Here is a 12,698-nt window from a genome sequence, read left to right as displayed (position 1 = left end):
ATATATATATATATATATATATATATATATATATATATATATATACTCTTTGTACCAGAGAGATGGCTCAACAAATCTGAGTGCTTGCTGCTCTTAAAAAGAACCTTAGTTTGGTCCCCAGCACCCACGGCAGGCACATCTCCCAGATGCTTGTAACTCCAGCTCCAAGGGATCTGATGCCTCCTTCCAGTGTGTCTGTGTGAGCGCATGCATGCTCACATGCACGCACATGCATTGGTACACACGTGTAAGAGATCCTTTTTTAAAAAAGCAGACTCTGAGTGTACTTTGGACCTGCATACATATTACATGAGAAATGGAGAGAGAAAACATAGCAACACACATGGCCTTCAAATTGTTCTTCAGGTGTATATATGACATCTCCCTAGTCTAGACGTTCTGCCTCTGTCCTGTACTTTCCTATAGGACAATTGCTGCCCTCAATCTTCCACACCCTCCTTCCCTAACCGCACCTTCAGCCATTGGTCTGTTTCACGGAGAAAACAGAAATGGTCAGAAGGGAAGCTTTGCAAATTCCTTTAAGTAAGTGTCCCATGGACCCTGTGTCCCCATCTGTGAACGGTGCTGCCTTTATCTGAAGCCAATTTTTTCTCTTCTGTCAAGATCTCAGCTCTTGAATGGCAGAGTTAGTCTTGTGTTAGTCAGACTTGTTGCTGGGGCAAACTACCTAATAGAAATAACTAAAGGGCTGGGCATGGTGGCGCACGCCTTTAATCCCAGCACTCGGGAGGCAGAGGCAGGTGGATTTCTGAGTTTGAGGTCAGCCTGGCCTACAAAGTGAGTTCCAGGACAGCCAGGGCTATACAGAGAAACCCTGTCTCAAAAAAACAAAAAACAAAAAACAAACAAACAAACAAACAAAAAAAACGAAAGGAAGGGAAATAAATCTTTTCTTTTTGTTTCCTTGCTCATGGTTCCAGCCCATAATCAGTTGGTTCCTGTGGACAGGCAGAATATCATGGTAGAAAGAGAGGGTGTGATGAACGCTCCCATTGAAGCACAGCCAATTGACGTGGGAGCCAAGAACCAGAAAGTCTAAGCTTGAACTATCTCCCAACATCCTTTATTTTACCTGGGACCCAGAGCTCGTTGGGTGGCACCCATATCCAGGGTGAGCTAATCCTCTCTGAAGATGCATGCCACGCCCACATAGAGGTGTGCTTCATTAATCTCCTGAGTGCATAATCCAATCAAGTCGATAAGCAAAAGCAATTGTCACAATTCCCATTTAAAAAACGAAACAAAACTATGTGCTACCTATCTTCTTATACAAACAAATACCTCTGTCCATCCCACTGTCACAGCTAATACCCCACTTCTCCTATCTTTTAGAGCAGAACTCCCTGGAAGAACACTTCCTGTCTCCTATCCTCCTCTTGCAATTCTCAGCTGACCCGCTGTGTAACAAACTGCTTTTGTTCCGGTTGGCAGCGACGGCTACATTCGTACATCCAATGGCAGCTAGTCCTGAGGCCTCTTTTCCGTATCAGCGGTTCAGTTGTCTTTGTATCATGCTTTCCATTTGGCTTTCAGGAACCCCTGCTTTGCTGGCGACTCCTCAGTCTCCTCACTGTTCCTTCCCCTGGAGTGAAGAACCACACAGGCCCTTGCTCTTTATACCTTCTCTCCTCCCATCCATCTTCGTGGCCTTAGCTACATCTATGTGCTGGCATGCTAAACTGTGTCATCCAAATGCAGTGCTTCCCCAGATCCAGACTCTAAACCAGTTGTTTCTTCCCCCCCCCCCCCCGGTAGATCTCTCAAAACTTAGCATGTCCCAGACTAGCTAGAGACTCTACAAAAACTTGATCCACCCTGTCTTCTACCTCTCAGTCAATGGCAAGCCCAGCTTCCTGTTGACCAGGCAAAAGTCTTTTTTTTTTTTTTTTCAAAAGTCTTACCTTACTCCCAGCTTCCTCTTTCTCTTATGTTCCTAGCCAACCCACCACAGGTCCACAGCTTTGTGTTCCAAGTGTGCTGAGCCTCTGCCCACGTTTTACCATCTCTACTGTTGCTCATCCCTGCCAGGTCCTCGGCCCCGGCTATCATGGCTTCCTGACTAGCCTTCCTGCTTCTTCTGTTGCTCCACAGTAGTCTGTCACAGCAGTCAAAACAACTCCTGTAAAATGCCAGTCGGATAGTGTTCCTTGTAATGTCATTTTCCTTAGAATAAAAGCTGGAGTCTGGGGACGGGGAGATGGCCCGGCAGTTAAGAGCATTTGGGACTCTTCTAGGTGACTCAGGTTTTATTCTTAGCACTTGTATCAGGTGGCTTTCAACTGCCTGTAATTCCGACTGCGGTCGATCTGATGCCTCTGGCTTTCAGGCACCTGCACTTACATGCATGTGTCCACACGCAGACATGTAGACATAACTAGAAAATAAAATAAATGTTCAAAAAAGATCCTGGCCTGTCTCCCCCGAGCCCTCCTAGCCCCTCCCCCAACCCTCCGGCTTGCTCTACTCCAACAGCACTGGCAGTGAGCTCCTTCACGTCTTCTGGAATGTGGATAGAGGTCTCTGAAGGGACGTGAGTGCTTAGGCCAGGTTGACAGTGCCCAGGACAGTCTGCTCGATGAAGAGTTACTAGTCGGGCTGCTGAGAATTTGCTCATCTCTCTGCATTTAACCAAATACTTGCTCCCTGATAATGTCATTTTTCTCCTAAGAATCTAATGTTAGGGATCTGGGTGGCTCTAATTACCACTCAGACTCCGCCCCCTCCCTGCCCCCCCCTCACTCACTAACCCCACCTCCTCCCTGGCTCCAGCATTGCTGACCTGCTTTGAATTCTCTCCAGTCTGCATCTCACATGCCACCTTTAACTCTTCCTATAGGTGTTAGGGTCACTTTCAGAGGAAGCCTGCCTCAACACCCTTACCTCTGCTAGGACTGACTGTAAACAGTTCCTTCATAGAACTTGATAACCTGTAACTTCTTCTTTTTTTTTTTTTTTTTAAAAATGTATTTGTGTATCTTGTGAATAGGAGTGACCTGTCTGCATGTCCTGCTCACCAGAAGAGGGCATCAGATCCCATTATAGACAATTGTGAGCCACCACACTGGAAATTGCTTAGGGCCGCTGGAAGATCAGCCAGTGCTATTAACATCTGAGCCATCTCTCCAGTCCCATAACTTTCTATGGGAGAGTTATTTCTGTAGTAGATATTTCTTCTACTCTATTATAAGAGAAGAGACTGGATAATCGCCAATGCCAGGCACAGTGTCAGGCTCAGGAGGCTACTTGTTAAATAGATATAATGTCATATTTCATTCTCACCCTACTAATTTTTCAAGGAAAATTATTTGTACTTCTAACTAGAAAATAAAGGCTTTGATCATAGCTGATGATATATGCCTGACTAGCTACATACAACACTTATTTTTCTAGCTTTCCTAGAACTAAAGAATAAGTGGGTGTCAAATGATTATTGTTGGCCCACAGTTTGTGATATATTTCTATGGATATAATTTCAGAAAAACATAATACAATTTAGCCAAAGCATCCTGTTTCAAGGCTTCGATTTTCAATACAACCATATGATCACCATTGGTTTTAAGGCTCTGCAGCCTAGCCCACGGTTCACAAAGCCTGTGGAAACCACAGTAGCAGGAAGGTCAAAGTTCACATCCCCGCAGGTGGAGTTACATACACTTAGATTAGCTTCAATCATTCAAAGGTTGGCTGTCCCTCTCCCGATACAGAAGAATCCCGACAAACTGTTAGGAGGTATTTGTTACAAATAGATAGAAAGGAATAAGATCCCAAAAGACTCAAGCTGACCTGAGTGAGTTACAAGCCACCATCTTCCCAGAGAAGTAAAACCGCTAAACAGAGCTACCCCTCAACAGGCTTGTTTGGTCAGACCTTTCTCAGATATGGGTCTCTGCACTAGTCTCTAGACTGGGCCCTGCGTCTAATGTTAGAGCCTGAAATCTGAGGAGGTAGATGGCTGGAAAAGAATGATGCTTTATAGCCAGCGTTGGTTTTCACCCACAAGGGGCATTCGGTAATGCTTTGAGACGTTGTCAAAAACGTGAGTGGAGGGATCTGACACGTGGTAAGTGCTTAGGCCAGATTGATAAATAGCCCACAGAGCACAGGGTGGTCCTCTCTATGAAGAATTGCCGATCTAAAATGTAATAGTGCTAAGGCAGGAAGACTTCACAAAAACTGAAGGATACACCAGAACTCCAGGTGTAAGCTGGAGCCTACGGCTATTCCTTCTTCTGACGTCATAGTGAAGGCTTTCAGCTGTTGAAGCAAACACCTTTGCCACAGAGCTGGCCCTGCAGCGGGCTCTTATTGGGGACGCTGGAGAAGGATCTAGGAGTTGTGGGAAAGCTGCAGGCACGTTTTCAACAGCTCAGCTCATGTCAGCACAGGGGCACAGAGCAGAAAGGGGATGTAGGCACGCTCTGCCTTGCTCCCCCCCTTATTCTGTTGAGACCCCAGTTCTATGGGATGATGATGCTCACACTAAGGTGGGCCATCCTGTATCAGCGAATCCTCTGGCAACGACCTCATAGGCCCAGCTGCGGGTGCAACAGAAAGAAGAGAAGAGACGAGAAGAGAAGAGAAGAGAAGAGAAGAGAAGAGAAGAGAAGAGAAGAGAAGAGAAGAGAAGAGAGAAGAAGAAAGTTTTTTTTTTTTTTAAAGAGATGCCTATATCCAAGCTTTTGGAGACGGTCCCTAGGATAGTCTAGAAATGGGCTTGTTGGGGTTTCTTTCTGAACAAAAGATAGCAGGTGTTTTACGTAGAGACAAAGTTTTAAGAAAAGCAGCTCTCTAGGATCCCAACCTTCTAGCTGTATAGATTCAGCAGCAAAATAGTAAATACTGAAGTTGGACTTTCTCCTCTACAGGAAGAAGAGAGGACACCTGGCAGCCGTTTTAGTCCAACAGGTGGCCAGCCCTGTGCCCAGCTAGAGGCATAAACTCCTTGAACTGAAAATAGCCAAGAAAACAAATACAACTGCTTCCTGATTCCTACAAAGGATTGAACCAAAGTGCTCAGGCCTTCCCGGGCAATCATAAAGAAGTTTTCAGATCTCAGATTACATTAAGTAGGTTAAGCAAGTGGGCAAAGTTTCAATTTCTGCAAAGCTCATTTTTCTAGAACATCAATCATCTCTGGGGGTTGGAGAGATGGTTAAGGACACTGGCTGCTCTTCCAGAGGTCCTGAGTTCAATTCTCAGCAAGCACACGGTGGCTCACTACCATCCAGCTATATGGGGATCTGATGCCCTCTTCTGGCAATCAGGTGTACATGCAGTGGAGAGTTCATATTAAATAAATACATAAGCAAGCAAACAAACAAACAAACATTTTTATTTTAAAATCTGAAGTTATTTTGTACCATAAAACCAGGCCTTTGCTACCTCTTGAACACAGGATCTGTCGCTAGAGCCTTTTATAAAGAAACCACTCCCAAGGCAGGAAGTTCTCAGATTGGAGCTCCCGGAGAGTGAGAGAAGAGGTCAGGAACAAGGGCATGAACTCGGAACAAGAGAGCGACTGACAGAATTCTTGAGTGACCCTAAGTGCTCGCAGAAAATCTGGCAGTTGGAGCAGGACAGGAAAGGGAAACATAATGAGGGTTAATGACACAAGCTTCCCTGCTTTTGAACCACACACTTTCCAGAAACTTCTCTTCAGTGGAGCCTGTTTCTTCATCCATGCCAGGGTTAGCCTGTAGGGTTAGGTGAACCGATCCATGCAAGTACTTCAGACATCCTGGCGGCACACGGTGTGTTTCAATAGAGACAGCCTCAGAAGTAAGTCTACGAGGAGATGTGTGAGAAGACAGAGCAAGGAAGGACAGACCCCCCCCTCCCACTCCTCACAGAGGCCGAGTGGCAGCCTGAGTCCTTCACTGTGTCACCCGTGTTGGGGCCCTGCTTCCAGGTTGGAGACAGACTCAGAGAGACTCCATAGTCTATGGCTTTGAGTATGAAAGGAGATGCGAAGGAATTCAAATTGAGTAATTGTATCAAGTATTTGAAGTGTTTGCTTGGTTTTCATTATATCGAGGAACCTTTGAAATCCTCTTGCTTAAAAACCTAGCTCAAAACCAAGGCTGTTAAAATGACTTAGTGGGTGAAGGCCACAGTTGGCAGCGGACATACGACAACTTGATTTTAATCCCCTAAGATGTACATGGTGGTAGGAGACCAGAACTGATTCTAGCGGGTGGTCTTCTGACCTCCATGTTGCTAAGTGCTCCCCCCCTCCCCCGCCAACACAAAATAACTACATAGTAATAATAGTAATATTAACAATGGAACCTCAAACATAATTTCCCGAAATTAAAAGTAACATCAGCATATACGTTTATGGAAAGTTTCAAAGTCCTCATACTACCTAGATATTATGGTTAATCCTGGTAGAATTTTTGATACATATTCATTCACTTTAGTCTGTTTCTTAGCTAAATATAGCTCTAAAATCTCTGCTTTTTTAATGTATTCAATGAAGTCATATTATTTTCATAAAATAAAACGTGAAAATTTTCACAAGGGCATAAAAATTTGAAATTGGTGATATTTTATGACTCGTCTCTCCAGACCACATTATTTTAATTGAGAAATGATTCTTTCTATAGATGCTGGAGTACCTGAGAAACTCAGCAGTTTTGCTGGCCACATAATATTCTTGTCTAGTTTTTAAATTTTTTAAATATATATTTTTCCTCCATTTTACAATTTTTAAATTTCAACTTTTATTTAAATTCTTTGAGAATTTCATATATGAATACACTGTATTTACATCATTTCCTCCACTCCCTCTCCCCTTCCATCTCCTCCCATGTCCCCGGTAACACCCCTCTCCAACTCATGACCTCCTCTCTAAGCGTCTATGATGTACACAGAGGTGCCCCGTGCCCACACACACACAACCTGCACACTCACACACACACAACCTGCTGACTCCAGTTCGTGCTTTCCATATGCACTGGGCTGACCACTTAGCATTGTAAACCCAGCCCCTTCTTCATCACATGACTTAACTGGATCACTAAGCTTTCTGGTGATTTTTTTTTTTTTCACCAAGCTGCACAATTTTCCCATCTCTTTCTGCCTCATTTGTTGCGATTTTTCATTATAGGGCTGTATGAGAGTAACTGGTTATAAGCATTCCTCAGACTCAACATTACACTACCTGAGATCTCCTCTGCCAATAAAATCAGCCTAGCACCTTTTCATTTACCCTCAGCCGTGTTCTTGGGACATAGGTAAGCAGAGTCCTTACCAGCCTAGTTGTTGGTAGAATCCTTGTATCCCTCTGAACCCTCTAGAGCTGGACCGTCTCTGACCTCATTACTGTCTTCCAGGCTCCTACCGGAACACCCACAGAGCTCTGCTTATAACAGTCAATATTTTTTTAGTCTAAAAAAGTTCCAGAATCTTCTACATCCCTCCAAATTCACAGTAATCACGTTCTCTGCCGCTCTGGTATCAATTTCTAGATTACTTTTTTTTTTTTTTTTTTGTCACTGTGATAAGATGGCATGAACAAAAGCAGGGTAAGGAAGAAAGAGCTGATTTAGCTTGAGGTTCCAAAAGTCCGTAATGTCGGGTAAGGCAGGGCGTGCTAACAGAAGCAGGAAGCTGGCTGGTCATCCACACACAGGAAACAGACCGCAAACGCATCCTGGCCCTGGGTGGAAATAGGCTCCCGTGCCTGGCCCTGCCATTGTGTGGATACGGCTCCCTTTTGCCGTTAACTCCTGTGGTCTTTTCAGGCCATAAAAATTATCAGTCCCATCTAGTCTTTAATGAATGCCTTACAAACAAGGAGCAGCTTTCCCAAGATCCTAAACTGTGGGGGGTGGGGGGGGGAGGGGAGGACATGGCATGCAAAGGGGGGGGGGGGGGGGGGGGGGGGGGGGGAGAGGGGCGGGTGCCGCCCAGCTTGCTCTGCTGGGCAGCTATGCAATACTACCATAGGGGTGCACTGAGCCTGAAGGGGTGTGGCAGGATTGGGGTTCAAATTAAGTAGCTGGTTGAAGGTCAGGGCAGAAAATGGGATCTTCAGCCTGACCACAATGAGATGCCACAAAAGGATCATCAAGGCGCCTGGCTCATCCATTATCGAGTTACAACCTCCACTCAAGAGAGTTCAGCGGCGCCCATTGGCTGTGTGGTAAACTTTGTAGTCTTCGGCTCCCATCCCAACATTTTCTCCCCAACTTGTTTTTGCTCTTGCAAGCTTTTGTTTCCTTTCATGTTATCTGAGCTCAAGCTATCTATTCACCAGTCAGCCTGCAGAGTGACTGATAGGAGATTAAAGAGCCAGCCTCTGCCTCCGTGGGGGAGCTGCTCTGCTCTGTGGATGCCCTTGGGCCATCATGGGTCAGACCGAGGGGAGAATCTACCACCAGTTCTCAAAGTTCTTTGGCTTCTTCCTAGCTATGTTTTCCTACGAGCTATCCTTAAGTTATTTTCCTTCAGTAAGTCACTTTCACAAAAACAACAACAACAACAACAAAACAAAACTTTTTTTTTTCTTTTTCAGGCTCTGTGTCTAGGGACCCTAGTCAACCCCATCTGAGACCCTGTCAACTCCTGGATCAAGATATGTACGGATAGTTACTGACCACCAGCAATGTACCATAAACACATGTGTTCACTGTGTGCATAATCTGATTTCGTCTCCGTAACAGTTCTGAGCTGTGGGAGCTGCTGTTGCTCCCATTCTGCCGAGAGGGAACTTGAGGGCTTAGAGTTAAAGATTACTGGCAAGACTCGAACTCAGCCCTTTATTCTTTCTACCTCACCTAACTGATTCACCAGAGTAACCTCTACGGTCATTTGCAAGTGTCTGTGGAACAAGTGAATGAGGCCCAGTTCTGCCTTACTAATGCTCTGTACAGGGATCGGAGTTGGCTGCTCCTTTGTCCTAATTCAAAAAAGTCAATGAGAGTCAGAGCTGGGGTTCTGCAGACCTTTCTGGACCTTCATCAAAAATTACAAATAATTACAACCCCCGTACAGCATACAGACAGTGTGCTAAGCCAACCACAGCATGGTGAGGTATCAGAATGAGAGAGCAGCTACATTTGGCCACACGAGGTCATAATCATCTTTTATAAGTGACACAAATAAATGAGTAAGCAGATGTCAAAAAAGGAAGGAGAGCAAAGAGAGACCGACTTCAGTTCTCACGGTTAATATTGCCAAGCCGTGGTTCCGTATCATGAATAATTGTGGCAGTTACTATAGCGATGACAGTGGCTACCACTGACTGAGTTCTTACTGTGTTCCCAGCACTGTGCTAAGCGAGGACTTAGAAAGTTCTCTTTCTCCCTCTCTGTCTCTCTGTGTCTCTGTCTTTCTGTCTCTCTGTCTCTGTCTCTCTGTGTGTCTCTGTCTCTCTCTCACACTCTCCCTCTCTCTCTCTGAGACAGGATCTCATTGCATAGCCCTGCCTGGCTGGCCCGGAACTCGTTATGGAGACTAGACTGACCTCTAACAGAGATGCACCTGCCTCTGCGCCTGTCCCTGTCCTGCGCCTGTCCCTGTCCCTGCCCTGCCTCGAGTGTTAGTAGTAAATGTATACTCCGCGACATGCCGCAAGTGTCGTGTCTTTACGGTGACCCTGTGAAGTGGAACTGGTTGTGTTTACATGCTACAGATGATGGAGCCCAAAGCTTCAGACAGCACAGCTCATGAAAGACAAACTTTCATGAGACCACCTGGCACAGTGAAGTTGTGCGGCAAGTCCTATACCAGGAAGGGAAGCAGGAGGCTGTGAAAGCCCAGGGAGGGAGAGGTAGCAGGTACTTCTGGACAGAATGGTCAGGATGGGGGAGGGGGATTTAGAAAACAATCGCAAGGACAGAACAATCTAAGCCATGCCTTGAGGAATGAGTAAAGAATCATGTAGTAAAGCGAGAGAGGATGGACTGAAGTTTTTATTTCAATCGCAGAGAACATTCTGGATACCATGGTAGGTATAAGGAGACATTCACCATGTCCAGAGATGCTACAGGCTTCAAAAGGTGGGGGCAGCCAGGAAACAGACTGAGGACCCCCTCCTCCAGCAGGCTCCCCTTCTCATTCTATTCTGGGCCTGGCCAGTGGGATGCTGACACAGACCTTAGAGGGGTCATCCCTGCCTTAGTTATTCCTTTCTAGAAACATCCCCAGAGCTCCCCTAGGAGTATTCTCTACAAATCTTCTAGACATCTCTCCATCTGATTGAGGTGACAGTCAGGATTAACCGTGGCAAATGAGATCTGGTAGCCTCAGTGCCCGACTCTGCCTGGGGCCATTCAGTAATACAGTCTTGGCACCCAGAGAACCGATGCCTAGCGGTAGCAGAACAACCCCTCAGGTGTTCCGTTGAGTCAATGGCATTACCTCACCTCACCTGAACTCACATTACTTAGCTCACTTTGGCTTGCTCATCAGAAATTTATTCCAGAGTGCAGACATTGACTGATAAAACGCCGCACAGGGGAACTAAACCTTGCGGTCCTTTGTCCTCCCAGATCACAGCTTGGAGAGAGAGGAAAACCACACAGGCCCTTTCTTAGGGGAAAAACTCAGCCTGGGTAAGAATGCATGCCCACGGGAGTAAGGGAAAAAAAAAGTTCAAGGATCGAGTGTCTCTGTACAAATCAATCAAACAAATAAACAAACAAACAAAACGACAACCTAGCTCAGATTCTGGAATCAAAATCATATTGTTTGGGGGCTGGTGAGATGGCTCAGCGGGTAAGAACACTGACTGCTCTTCCAAAGGTCCTGAGTTCAAATCCCAGCAACCACATGGTGGCTCACAACCATCCATAACAAGATCTGATGCCCTCTTCTGGAGTGTCTGAAGTCAGCTACAGTGTAGTTACATATAATAAATGAATAAATCTTTTTAAAAAATATTGTTTATGTAGAAAGTTATAAAGCCTTTTGCATTCTTGAGCTTACATGAATGCCCACATATTTACATTGGAAATTCTCACAGAATCACCCCAAGCGAGGCTGCCGAGCTGACTAAATGGCTCACGGGCAGTTAAGAGCACTTGCTGCTCTTGTAGAGGACCTGGCTTAGCTCGGTCCCATTTGTAACTCCAGCCCCAGGGGATCTGATGCTGCAGTCTCTTCTGGCCTAAATATACACCGGTGCAGACAAACAGTCATGCATATAAAATACATCTTTAAGAACGAAATACAAGTATTCTACACAACTCAGTTTATGTGTTATCGAAAGCAACACTATTAGTACTGCTAAGTAAACCATTTTGTCCCGAACACTCATGACAAATTACACTCATGCAGTGACCTAATCTCAAGCTCTTTCTTCCCCTGTGTAAGGACAACAGTAAACGAACTCTGCTAATTAGCTCTGGTGCTTGGCTGAGTTGTCCTGTGGGGTAGAACACAGGACGGTACTTGCTGCCGCTCTAAAGTCAGCGCGAGAAAAGGAGAGTGGCCCAGGCACTCATTCTCCCAGCATGCCTAGGTTGGCAGCTGCTGAGGGTTCAGATCCTGGGGCCCTTTCAGCTGAAGCCTCTCTGTGACAAATCTACTCAAGCGGTAACCACACCACCACTGTCACCAATTCCTCAGAGATGCATCCTTCACAGACCATTGAGTAAAAGCAAGACGTTTTCTCCCCCGCCCTTCTCTTCTTTAGATAATTACTCTGGACTCTGAAGGACCCTACCGCTCACTCACAGACTTTATCCCTGCTTCGAGGTGAATGACCCAGTGAGATTCCGACGGGGAATGGCAAAGAGGGAATCTGTCAGAGTCCTCTCCACAGACAGCCACGGCCAGCAAGTACTTGACTTCAGATCTCTTAAAACTCAGGCAGCCCTTTATCAGCAGACATGCGCATGGGTGTCTTAGAATCCACGGAGCTACCCAACCAGGGGCGGTCTTATTGCCAGTTACTGCTCAGTCACGGATGGTGTGCCTAGTTTGTAGTGCTGTGTTAAACACTATGTAAACTCTAGGAGGGAGGGCTCATTTGACTTACAGGTTTGACAGTGGGGGAAGGTTGGAGAAGGAACCCAGGCAGGAGCAGAGGTGGGGAGTATGAAGGAGTGATGCTTGCAGGCTCACATTCAGCTCCCTTCCTTATACCTTCCAGAACCATGCCCGGGTACCGCACTGCCCACATCAGCTGGGGCCCTCCTGTACCCGTCAACCATCATGAAGATGCTACGGAGACACTGCTACAGGCCAGGAGACAGCTCCTCAACTGAAGCACCCTCTTCCAGACTACCCTAGTTGTATCAAGTCGGCAAAACTACCACAGGGAGTGGTGGGGGCAAGGTGTGGGGCAGAGAAGACTATTCTCTGCCTTGGAAAGAGTGGCTCCAAATACTTGGCGGGTTACTTGACAGGGAACTATACAAAAGGCCATGTTTGCTTAGCATATTACACTAGCGGGGCCAGTGAGATGGCTCAGGAATTAAGCCACCACGCCTGGCAGGCAGCCTGAGTTCCATCTCCAGACTCTGTATGGCAGGAGGCAGGAAATAAATGGCTCCTTCAACATTCTTCTAACCTCTGCGTTATGTGTTCCTGGCACATGCATGAGCACAGGCACGTGTGTGCAAGTGTGCTCACTCCCCACCTCCCACATTTAAAACGCAACTATAATAAAATTCAGCCTTACTCCCTTCTCCCCCAGTAAAGGAAAGCTCATCCTAACTGGAGTCTAA

This window comes from Mus pahari, chromosome 18 (genome assembly GCF_900095145.1).
Source record: "Mus pahari chromosome 18, PAHARI_EIJ_v1.1, whole genome shotgun sequence".
Lineage (NCBI taxonomy): Eukaryota > Metazoa > Chordata > Mammalia > Rodentia > Muridae > Mus > Mus pahari.
This window is presented reverse-complemented; position numbering follows the sequence as displayed.